This window comes from Xenopus tropicalis, chromosome 1 (genome assembly GCF_000004195.4).
Source record: "Xenopus tropicalis strain Nigerian chromosome 1, UCB_Xtro_10.0, whole genome shotgun sequence".
In the NCBI taxonomy this organism is placed as follows: Eukaryota; Metazoa; Chordata; class Amphibia; order Anura; family Pipidae; genus Xenopus; species Xenopus tropicalis.
The window spans coordinates 81,294,290-81,307,200 of NC_030677.2; the positions used below are offsets into that span (position 1 = coordinate 81,294,290).

Below are 12,911 nucleotides of genomic sequence, written 5' to 3' on the forward strand. Positions count from 1 at the left end.
GCACAGACATGCTTGCCTCCCCTTTAAAACAAGCACCCATATATAATCAGCTTATACTAAACTCTAAATCTCAAGCAGTGAATCATCAGAGATGAGCGACTCAAAGTTTGTCAGTAATTAACTAGTTACTGCCCTGATCTTTAGAAATGCAAGGTGCTTAACCAGTTGTCATAGCTACTGCGAATACTATTACCTCATATTGTTAATAAAATGTACCCTATGTTTGTTGCTCTTTGTGGATAATACTGATGCATTGTACATTCGTAATGGTAACTATTAATAATAATATGTTTATCTAAGTAGGCATGGTTTTCTAGTGGGTTCTGCTGTTGGTACAAGCACACAAATAAGAGGGTGTAGCAAACCTAATTATGGCAATTTGCGCCATTAGATATTATTAACAGTTTAATTAAAAACAGGAATGTCCGAAATGTCATCAAAATTTTTTAGAGGTTTTTGCAAATTTAACTTTTGAATATGTTTTTTTTTTAATATCTTTTGAAAATGTAACCCGAAATCCACTTCCAACATTCACAGCAAATTTATGCCTTTCTGGAACAGTGGTACAAAGGTATTTAGCTCAATTGCATAAGAAATTGCATCTGATGCCAAGAGAAGTAAATACATGCCTCATCACTAAGGGTGGGATGGTTAAAGGTATAGAAGTCTTAGAAGGATTAGGGTACACTGGAGCTTTAAAGGGGTTTATCTCCTTCCTTTTTGTGATAGTATATCATACTTAAATGTTTTTTTTCAATAGCTTTCAATTTTTTATTTTTTTACTATTTTTCTAATATTGAAGCTGGGTCAGAGCAGGTCAAGGAATTGTTGATACATGCATCACTTCCGTTCTCAAGTAAAGCAGCTATGGGAGGGGGATCACAGACTTTTCATACTGTTCTGTGCCCCTCTGAGAATAATTTCTCAGTTTTATTAAAGGGAGTTGTTATAATTGCCTTCAAAAGTTACTAACATTCCACAGATGTTGCAGAGAATACATATAGGTGGGACCATTATGCTTTACATGGGGTTATCCTATAGGCTAAAGCTCACCCACTGGGTTTTAAAGCAGAAGCCATGTAAATGGGATTTTTTTTAGGAGTTTGGAATTCATTCCCAGAATTCCTTTTGTTTATTTGTATCTGTATGAGTGTTACAAAATACTGACTTATAATGATGTTCAAATTTTTGCACATGCCACAACTACAGTTTTCTTTGCTTCAAAGTTCATGAAATAAAATGTGAACTTACATTTGAAAGTATATTGTTTTTTAACACACTGATTCCTGCAATAATTGTAGGGGCAGAAATAACGGGGTAGCAGAGGGTACGACTGCACCAAGACCTGGGCCCCCTAGTTGGGCCATTGTAGTTCTCATCGCAATTAATTTTAATGCGAGTGCGCTTCCACAGAGAGAAAGCACGCATCTGGGGAGAGGTGGGAGGTCCGGTTGCATGCCCGGCAGGGCCCAGGAGGTCCTAGTTCCATTACTGAATAGTTATTTACAATATTGCACTTACAAAATTATCTGAATATGTAATTTGGCAAGTGGTGCCCACAATTTCGCATTCAACTGTAGATCACAAGAGCCATGAATATTCTGTAAAGTAAACCCTCAAAAACGGTGCTTAGTCATTTCAGTATCAGCACTCGCTCAGACTGATAACATCAACTTTGTGGAACTTTTACTTTGGAATAACTCCACAACTGTACATTTTCCTGAAAGCTTTGTGAGCTAAAATGTCATTTTGATCTTTTACATAATTCAGAAAGATCTTCCTGCCAAAAATGGGGTTGAACTTACTCTCATGCATATGACAAAGTTATATTCCCCATTACATCTACTATACTCTCTGCTTTGCTACAATTTATTCATCTGATGACACTGGAAAAACAAACTTTTGTCAGAAATGTGGAATCATATTATATACAAATATATATATGAAGATATTCCATAGATAGGCCTTATTTATACGATCAATCCAGGGCATGTTCTGTGCATAATAACCTATACCGTATCTATTTAAGATGAAATTAAGTAAAATTTCCCCTAGGCTTACTTGGACAGCATATTGTATGTTGGGAAATTTGATCCCTCTGCCTTTTTTTAGAGTCCTAGCACTTACTGACTAACTGCATGATAACTGTTCCAGCTTATGTAACTCAAAGCCTGGAAACAGAGGGCAGCAGCTCAAATAAAATAAAAATATATGCATTGCATTTGGAGGAAAGATAATCCTAAAAATATACATGGTATTTCAAATGATTTAAGTAAACCAGATAAACTGTATTAGGGGCATTTAAAGGATGGTGATCTTCTTTTAATGCCTATTTTCCCACTAAATAATTTAACAGCATAAGAACTATATAACAGTCCATGGAGTAGAAATAGTGTAAATATAATTCAAACTCCAAATTCACTTAATTGAAAGAAGAAGCCCTGTATCCCTGTATTACATTTTATACAAAACAAGGAATCAGATACACTTTTGCATATATATCTTCTCTGGTCTCTGTTGGTGTTTCAAATGAGGGGTGGGTGTGTCCTAGCAGTCCCTGCCAGAAGCCTAGTAAAAGGAGGATAGCCAGTCACTGCCCTGCAGTCAGACAAGCAAAGACAATTTGCAGCTAGGCCAGCCTAGCTGCTGGTTGGTCCCTATCCTACAGTGCAGTGTGCTGAGTGCCACTGGCTCCCCTGCACAGCCTAGGAAAGGAGGCAGCAGGAAGTAGAAAAGATGGATGGAACTAGTATGGTTTTGTGGAAATTCTCAATAAATCAGTCCGAAACATATTTTAAGTTCATTCCTTCTATATTCAGTGGAGTATAATGCACTGGCACATTCTTGTTTGTCACACAGTATTTCTTCTTTAAGTATAGAAGTAACAGTCTTATGTTACCTTATAAAAGAAAATGTCACAAAAAATGTCTGCAGTACATCATACACTTAGGGGCACATTTACTAATCCACGAACGTCCAAAAAGCGTCCGAATGCGTTTTTTTCGTAATGATTGGTATTTTGCGATTTTTTCGTAAATTGTCGCGACTTTTTCGTAGCCATTACGACTTGCTCGTAAATTGTCGTGACTTTTTCGTAGCTATTACGAATTGCTCGTAAATTGTCGCGACTTTTTCGTAGCCATTACTACTTGCTCATAATTGTAGCGACTTTTTCGTAGCCGTCGTGCCGAGTAAGAAAGTTTCGGATACATTCAAGCTTCAGTATCGTGACTTTCCTTGGGCCAGGTTGGAGCTGCAGAGTGCCATTGAGTCCTATGGGAGGCTTCCAAAATCATGCAAAGTCGCATGTCGTGACAATATACGAGCAAGTAGTAATGGCTAGGAAAAAGTCGCAACAATTTACAAGCAAGTCGTAATGGCTAGGAAAAAGTCGCAACAATTTACGAGCAAGTGGTAATGGCTACGAAAAAGTCGCAACAATTTACGAAAAATCGCAAAATGTTCATTTCCAATCCGATTTTTTCCCATTCGGGATTCGGATTCGTGAATTAGTAAATCAGCCCCTTAGAGAGTGCAACAACAATAACAAAAATATGCCTGGTAGCCCGTGGCTTCCCTCTATCACTATGTTCAAGATTTTGTCATGGTCCAAATGGTGGTAATCAAAAACACAGTCATCAAACACGCCAATTCAGTAGTTATAATAGTATTGTATCAATTATTCCTCTATGTAAAGCATGCAGACTACAGTTGACAGAATAGTTACCAGACAAGAGGTGATTTAGAGAGGTATTTCAATATGTTAAGGAAATTAAATGTGTTTCTATCAGTAAAGGTAACCGTGCTGTCTGGGGTTATAGATCCAGCTCCCAGTTCAGTGTAAAACCCCACTACAGGTGTGAACCATCCAACAAATTTGCTTGTAAAGCGACCGATTTGCATGGAAGCGACTGATTTGAATGTAAAGAGACTTTGCATTCTCTTGCGTTTTCATGCATATAGCGGCTACATGTGCCTGCACCCGAGCGTATTCCATTCATTCGTTTTTCCGCTTGCCGAAAAAATCAGCCCTACGCCACGTGTGGCATCAGCCTTAAGCTGCTGAAAAAGTGCTTCTATTTACACATGTTTGTAATTGGATAGAGAACTGATTTAAGGATAGATTACAAAAAGTGGCAGTAAACGTTTTCTAATTTGGGTAGTGTTAGGGAATGTTCTTTTTTCCCCTTCCGAATGATGGGCATTCTGGAAAGAGGTATGTGATCTTATAAAAGCAGACCTAGCACTAGCACTTGATATCATCTAGATTACAAGCTCTACAGGGCAGGGCCCTCCATCCTCTTGTGTCTTTGACTCTTAACTTATAGCAACTGTACCTTGTATTTATTTGTATTTATTGTTATACATTGTATTCATTTATTATTATCTTAATAACTCCCTGTACATAAATAGCGCTTTATAAATAAAGGTATACATACATACATACATATTAAACCACCACACCTCCTATTGGGACTACCTATACCAAAATTGAAACACTCTATCCAGAAACTGGTCAATCATATAACAACAGCTGCTCGTTTAGCAGTTACATCCAAATGAAAATCCCAAACAACTGCTACAAAAACAGAAGTTATCTTTAGAGTGGAAAGCAATAAACGCATTGAACAGGTGACTGCATATAACAAACGGAGAAAGTGTATTAATATTCAGACCCAGCAGAAGTAACCCACACTGATCTTATCAGTTAAATAACAGAAACTCTTAATCCATTCTCTGAACCCCCAAAGCATAGACAGACTAGAGGGAAAATCATAAATCCCACTAACAAGGTTAATGCTATTATAGCTATGTGTTGGTCAAACAAAAAACTGGACTTCAGCCAAGTAATGCTTCTAACTTCTCTACTTGCATTGACTGTATAGATCTGTACAAGAACAAATGATTGTATTCTGCTACTAAACTTTATGTATGTGAGTATATAGATAGGTCAGTATAGGTGTATGTGCGTGCTGGGTTCACTTGGAGGGGTTGAACTTGGTCTTTCTTCTACCCAACTTAACTGTGTAACTATGTTTTTATTCCCTGACTTCATCAGAGATTCTGCAGAGAGCAGGCTCAGTCTGTTCTCACGAATATAGCAAGACATGGTTTTTATGCCCTGCTGCTTGAGTTACACAGGCATATTTGTCTCTGAATGTAACCCTATACATTGCAGCTTGCTGCTGTAATACGAAGGCTACAGTGGTGTGCATGGGTCATGTCAGAAGGTGAGCCTCCCAGGAAGTCATTGCTTTTATTTCAGTTATATTCAAAGAGATCAGATGCCTGGCTGACTGCAACACACTTATATGACCATTCATCATGCTGAACTATGGCTGGTAATGCAAACTGAGCTTCCAAGTAATCAAATACTGATTTTACTGCAAAGTAAGTTTTTTTGCATGATTTCTAGTAATGTTTTTCTAACACTGGCGTCACATGGAGTATTATAACAGGCAAATCAGCCAGGTTTGACCAAACTGTCTGACTATACTACCTTGCAAGAGGCCCTTAGGAGAAAGTATTCAATAAACATATAAAACTGCTATATTTTGTTTATATTTACAATTTTTAATGTAAATAAGAAAAAGATACAAACTTTATAATATAAACAATTACTAGCAGGAAAATCAATTCAAACTTACAACTCTGAGCATATCTTATCACAAATTATTGGCTGTGCTGAGAACATCACAAAATGACAAATATATCAGGCCACCCTATCTTGGCATTTTTATTGCAGACTGGAAATTGCCACTCTGGCACACACTTTGATTCTAGATGACAACACAGCTTATCCTCCTCAGTTTAATGTGTAAGAAATTAAAAAACAACTCAGACAGCTGAAGGTGGATTTGTAGTGGTGTGGAAGCCACCATAACCACACTGTCCATGTCTGTCATATGATTTAAAGGGGAAATGCTACTTTGCAATTAACTGAAACCCCATTAGCAGTTGTTTCGGCATAGTTGGTACTCATGTAGGCTCTATACAACTGAACTCAACAATTTAACAATCGCATTAAAAATCACCGTTGTTTAGAAGAGTCACATTTTAACATCACCCCTAATTAGCTGGGTGGCTCCCAAGGGCTAACTAAGTCCCTGTTGCTTAGGAAACAGCATGTTTGACGTTCCAGCAAATGTCGCAGTTACCTCACCAAATGTGTAAAGATCTCTCCCTGGTCACATCCAGGAGGTGCCCTGGAATCTTGGCTACTTGTGCAGATGAAAACATTTACATTAAAACAGTTTTATTCTTTTTCTGAATAAATAAATTAATTAACTTGCTTAGAGAGCAAAAGTGCATTCAACTATTGGATTCTAAGTGCATTCAAAAGACAAAAGTGCATTCAACTATTGGATTCAATTTTCCTCTCTATGACAACTAGGTGGCATACCTCCCAACTGTCCCGATTTTCGCGGGACAGTAACAATTTTAACACTGAACGATAAAACAATAAAAACTAAACGATAAAAAAGATACAAGCTTAATGGAAAAGTAGCTTTTGGCAGAGAGTCCAGATATCTTAACAAGCTTCACCTGCACTTAGGCCTATGCTACATGTAGTGTATGGCGCATATTTTTGGCAAGCCGAAAAATGCTTGCCAAAAATACGCTCCATACGCTCCTACCTGTGCCTGCACTCGAATGAATTGAATACGCTTGGGTGCAGGCACATGTAGCCGATATTCGCCTAAAAGACTTTGCATTTTCTTGCGTTTTATGCGGATATCGGCTACATGTGCCTGCACCCTAGCGTATTCAATTCATTTGGGCGCAGGCACATGTAGGGGGAGTTTCAAGCGTATGGCACGTATTCTCGGTTTTTTGGTTGCCAAAAATATGCGCCATAGCTTTGTGTGGCATTAGCCTTAGATACATTGTTTCTCACATTTAATTAAATAGGTGGGCTTTTGGCAGAGAGCCCAAAATGTTAACAAGCAACACCTACATTTAGATACACTGGAATGCCTTTCCTAGTGATGTTGCGATGGCAGATTCTGTTAATGTCTTTAAGAAGGTGAGTTCTTGAACAAGCATTGTATCCAAGGCTATTGTGATACTAAAATATAAAGTTAGTATTGATGTTGGTAAATATGGTTTATGTATGTGACTGCATAGATAGGTTAGTTTAGGTTTGTTTTTGCTGGGTTTACTTGGAAGGGTTGAACTTGATGGACTCTTAATGGTCTTTTTTCAACCCTATGTAACTATGTAACATTGTTTCTCACACTTAATTTAAAAAGTGGGCTTTTGGCAGAGAGCCCAGAATCTTAACAAGCTACACCTGCACTTAGATACAATTGTAACTAATAAGCTAAACAGGTCTCTTGGGGGAACTGAGACTTGCAGCTTAAGAGCAGATATATATATGCAGAAAAACGCGAGACTTCTCTCACGTTTTTATGCGTATATCGGCTACATGTGCCTGCACCCGAGCGTATCTCATTCATTCGGCTGCAGGCACATGTAGGAGGCGTAGGGCGGAATTTTGAGCAAGCACTTTTACGCTTGCCGAAAATAATGTGGCATTAGCCTAAAGGGCAATTTTTATCTTTTTTGAGCAAAACTGTAATAGCACATAAAACAACCCCAAAACCCCCAGAAATGTGTTCAAACTTTAAATAACCTGCCCAATTTAGTAAAATGGGAGTGGTATTTAGGATGTGTGGTTGCAAAAATGGATGTGGTCAAAAAATGTTGCCGCGATATGCATAGCATTTATTTTTGTCCCTCTTTCCATTTTTCAAATGTTGGGAGGTGGTATAGGTGATTTTGCAGTCTACAGAATTTCCAGGTTAGCCTTTGTTGACAAAAGTGCACTCATGCAGCTCTTGCCACAATGAGAAATAACGTTTGAATCTGGCTATACATTGGTTTGTTCTAAAATTACACACTAGAAGAATAAGTGAAGCGTGATGGTGGTGCAGCATGCCACTCTGGAGTCAGACACTGACTTCCAACAAATGCGATTTGTAGAGAGGCTTTTCTGTCTGGTCAGAATGTGGTCCAGGTCCCCTACCCCCCAGGGCCCCCCCGCAGGGCCCCCCCTAACCCCCCCCCCCGCAGGGCCCCCACCTGACATCCTCCCCGAGCGCATATAAATTGAACGCATCAGGGGAGGAACAGTCAGAAGGGGGAGCGCTGGCAAAGGTTGAACTGGGCCGCCGGGGCCCACTAAGGCCCAGTCCGACCCTGCTTATCTGTATCAGAGGAAGGAACAGAATAATTGTCAATATGGAATGTTTTTAGAACTTTTTAGTCACATTCCAGCATATGTGAAAAAAAAGCTTAGTGCTATTGCTAAGGTGAAGCTGAAGGACCAGACAAGAGTAAGGCTAAAAGATCAGTTCATGCTTTGTTTTACAACATTAATACTGATAACAGGCTGTGGTGTTTTGCAGTATTTTAAAAATAAGCATTGAGGTACATGTTATGTGGCTTTCCAGCTAAAAGCTCATCATTTCCTGTTTGGCTGGTACTTCTTTATTTAAACTTTGCTTTTACAGAAATATACATGCTGACAGCAAATCACAGAAGTTCAAGAACTTTATAACTCCCCAAATCATTTCATTTATTTGTAGTAAAGGCAGGAAACCAATAGGAATGAATGACATTTGCCTGTGCAATAAAATCTACAATATCTTTACTAATGATTAATTATAAAAAATATCTAATATTAATGTAATTTTCCAGAAGTTCTAAAGGGGAAGTTTTATTAATTTAAGCCTATGTGGTATTTCTCCTTATTGGAAATGGATGGAAAGATAGTATAAATGAAAATGGAAAGGTAAAAAAGGGAGACAGGAAAAATGAAATAAGTGCTTAATAGGGAGGGAACCAGGAAGTTATAAAGGGATCAACCCTGATCCAAAGCGATCCAGGGGCATCTTGGATGCACTGACCCCACCACCATTCTGCCCTGGCTTGCTCCATTGATTTGGAAAATATTAGAGGACTCAAGGCCTGTGCCCCAGGTATTTATATATAGATACCTGAGGGCCTGTGCCTAGGGTGGCAGCTATTTTTTTTTAATGAAAATACCCCCCAGCCCCAGGCAGAAATCTAGCACTGGAGCTGGGTGGGGGTTTATAAGGGTGGTAGGCCATGCAATGTGGCACATGTGACATCACTCGTACAGAAGTGACATCACTCGTACAGAATGACATCACACACTACTGAAAGTGACTTCTGCAATCTGGGGGCATATATAAGTCTGATACCTAGAGTTGCACCGGACCTAAATCACTGGTTGGACTTTGGGTGGCAATTCTATGCCTTTCAATGCAGCAGGTGCATTAGGTTGTGGGGAAGTAACTGACAGTGGGAGACAAACCTGATACAGCAGGAGACCGTGGAAGAGTGGTTAAAATCCAGAAGACTCCAGACAAATATAGGGGAGTTATGTCTGGGTAAAAAAAGAACAGAGAAAATAATAATGCAATCTACAGTATAGACCTATGGGTGTTTTTCTAGTTTTAGGTTATATATAAATCTAAAATGTACTGATCAGAATTTTTTTAGCATCTTCTGGATTATTCTAAAAGTAACTATCCACACTAGAAAGGTTTATATCTGCAGAAAATCCCGTAAGCATTAGCTTTTATTTACATGTGCCACAAATCTCTGTCATCAGGTCATCCAGAAAATGCAGATACAGTGCAAAAATATCTTTTACAATCTAAACCTTATTATTTTCTGCTGACATCTAGACACAGGGACAATAGGAAGAGACATCTGTCACAATTCATAATGATAAAGCAAAGATACATAACATAATCACTGAAACAAATATTATGAATTCTTATCTGGAGTCTACAAACAAATTAGGTCATACACTGGAAGGAAAGTGTAGCCTTAAAAAATCATTGTATATATATATCTATATATATTTTTTTTTTTTTAATTTACTTATTTATTAGAATAATTAAAGCTAAGGGTCTCCAGACTGAGACCCAAAAGATAAAACAATTTGTAATGCCCAATTACATTGCCAGTCAGTCTTGCATTCCACTGACTGGACAACAAGGGCACTAACATTAACAACCAGTTTAGGACAAGCTTAGCCCTTTAGCCATTTGTTTATCTGCGCCTGACCACAGTTGCTAGGTCACTCTTGTTGTCTCTTTGTAAGCCGCTGATAAACTAGAATGATTTGCTTATTAAGGTAACTATGTTTGTCACATAAGAGTATTGGTATGTCAAGGTTTGTGATAAGATATATTCAAAAGTTACATTATCTATTTAATACCAATACTGCATTTTCCTTTCAACTGTAAATGGTTTCTTATTTCATTGAAAGCAAATCATTTACAGGAACCCATTTGCAGTTATACAGTAAATCACTAACAACCTCTAATGCCTGGGTGTCAAATTAACGTTTTCTTAGTATGCATGAGATGTCCAACCGTCAGTCCTACATGGCTCCTCAACTACAGCTCCCACCACTCAGGGGAAGCTGGAGGAGTCAAATTTGTCATTGTTGGTGCATACATTTTAGTTTGGAGAAGGCCTTGATACTATACAGCTAGAAGCTGGGGGATATTTGTTCTATATACAGAACATCTGAAACAACATTTGTGGTTTGCCCCACAAAACCTAGGTTTCATTTCATGTCTTAAAATTTACAAAAAATAGTCAGCAATAAACTTTAAAAACACAAAGTACTGTAGTTAACAGTAACACACACACTATTCCTTCCCAGACATTGTTTGAACCAGGAAAGAACACTATTCATATCAGCACGTTGTCTGAACAAATAATTTGTACACAGAGAACTCCTTTACTACATGTTCCCTTTTACTCACATTGAAACAAAATAAATAAGGCAGAGTTTTATAAGTCATTCACAAGGACAGGCTTTCGGCACTGTGATCATGTATTCCTTGGGGAAAGAAGCACAGGGAGCAACATATGGGTTTCAGTGTAACCGATACAGAGCTCAGTTACATTTTACAAAATACATAGCAATGGCTTTTAACAGAAGCATCTGCTGTCTTGCACTAAGCTGCTTCTGACATCCAAATGCAGGAAAATAAGGCAAGCCAATGACAGATATGAAATCTCTTACCCAGAATGTTTGAGACCTAGGGTTTTCCAGATAAAGGGTGTTTCCATAATGTGAAGCACCATGCCTTAAGGCTACAAAAACACATGAAAAAATTATTGTTTTTTCCATTGGTATTTGTCTGTATGTCTGTATGTATACACAATTTGTTATTGTAGGGATCTATAAACATGTGATCTTCAGCTATTGCTAAACTACACTAGTATCTTGCTGCGTGCTTTTGGGGGTACTAGGAATCATAGTCCCTACTAGTTTAAAAAGACCATGCTGACATGCAAGCTGTACTTATATGGAATCAGTTTTTGTATCCTCATCAGCATCCACCAAGCAACTACATTGCATAACCAGCAAAATGCTTAGGAAGGGTGTCCTGTCCCCTCCTATCTTCATGCCCATATTGTTTCTGCTCCACATCTCACTGACCAACATAATAACTTTCCCTATACAACACTGCCCCTACAGCGCTTTGTGTAAAATAACACCTAATTTTATTTAAAACAAAAATAATAATAAATGTAAAAAGAACTGCAATATGAAACCAAAAGGCTGATGTTCTGCCACGAAAACCCACAAACAGCTTACGTTTTAGGAACCTTTAGTAACCCTGTGATTGCTAACTATGAAGCCTGGCCAGCAATATGTTTGCAGTTCTCTCATGTATATACTATAAGAATTCATACACGTGGCCATCTATTGAGTACAATCGCAGTGTGTCGACCACATTGCATATGTATACAACTGTAAGCTGTTTTTGCTAGTGTGAACATGGTACAAAACAATCTTGGGCCTGTCAGAAAAAGAACTGCTAGCTCAAATGTCCCAATATTTTTTTGCACCATGGCAATCTGTCATTTAGTCAGTCGCACAGGTTAGAAAATTTTGGTGGGATAACAATAAAATGTGTGCATGTGTTGTGTATCTGACAATATCCTTGGGGGACCTACAATGCATTTCCAGAAAGTCATACGATTGGTATCTGCCAAGTATTTCATTTTTCAGAATATCCTCTGATTTGTAATTTTTAGGGCTTTCGCCTACAATTTCAGTCTGAGTGTTAGTTTTAGACTGTTGCATTTAAATGTACGAATCTATATCCGAATATTCATCAAAGGAAACACTATATTTATGTAAATGGTTTGCCATGTACAGTACTTCCTCCCATCACGTGATTCACATTTATGCTTCTAGGGTTTATTTTTATCATTACATGGGCATTCATGCTGTCCAATGCTGCTAGGGTAGGTCTCTATGATCCTTTAATACAGCCAAATGAATTCTTACAACAGTAATAAAAATAACATTTATAATGAAATTTTGGCTTTTGAAGGTAACTTCCATATTTAAGAGATACATATCTTCATATACATATTTATAAAATCAAACAAAATTAAGCTACACGTGACTTTCAAGTTGCACAGATATCAGCTGGGGAGATCCTAACTGATATATGTGTACCATACTGTAGTGTTGTCCCAAAATATGGTACAATATAAAGGTGCAATAATTAAAGATTAAGTCCGCAAAAAGAGACAAAAAAAATTAAAAATATAAATCTTTATTCTAATCCATTAAAAAAATCATTCCCCATGTATGCAGCCTGCATACATGGGGTATGATTTTTTAATGGATTAGAATAAAGATTTATATTTTTAACTTTTTTGTCTCTTTTTGCGGATTGATCTTTAATTATTGCAATTTTCCCTCTTTTTGGTCACTAAACGGCGTAGTCTGCAATATTTATTATATTTATCTGATTTATTGCTAATTGACTTTTTTCCTAGTTTGGCTTCTTTTGTACAATATATAGAGGTGGTCAAACTGTGGGCCGATCAGCCTC

The 12,911-nt window shown here is 37.8% G+C and overlaps 1 protein-coding gene across 5 annotated transcripts in view; it reads right to left on the bottom strand.

Annotated features, from left to right (window-relative positions):
- Positions 1 to 12,911, bottom strand: part of slc4a4 (solute carrier family 4 member 4) — a 137,368-nt gene that overhangs the window by 122,263 nt on the left and 2,194 nt on the right. The window contains exon 1 of one of the 5 annotated variants that reach the window (XM_031903303.1): positions 9,344 to 9,365. The exons of the other annotated variants lie outside the window; for them this stretch is intronic. The gene's annotated coding sequence lies outside the window, so the exon portion shown is untranslated. Of the gene's footprint in view, positions 1 to 9,343; positions 9,366 to 12,911 lie in introns of those variants that run through there. 5 annotated transcript variants of the gene reach the window in all.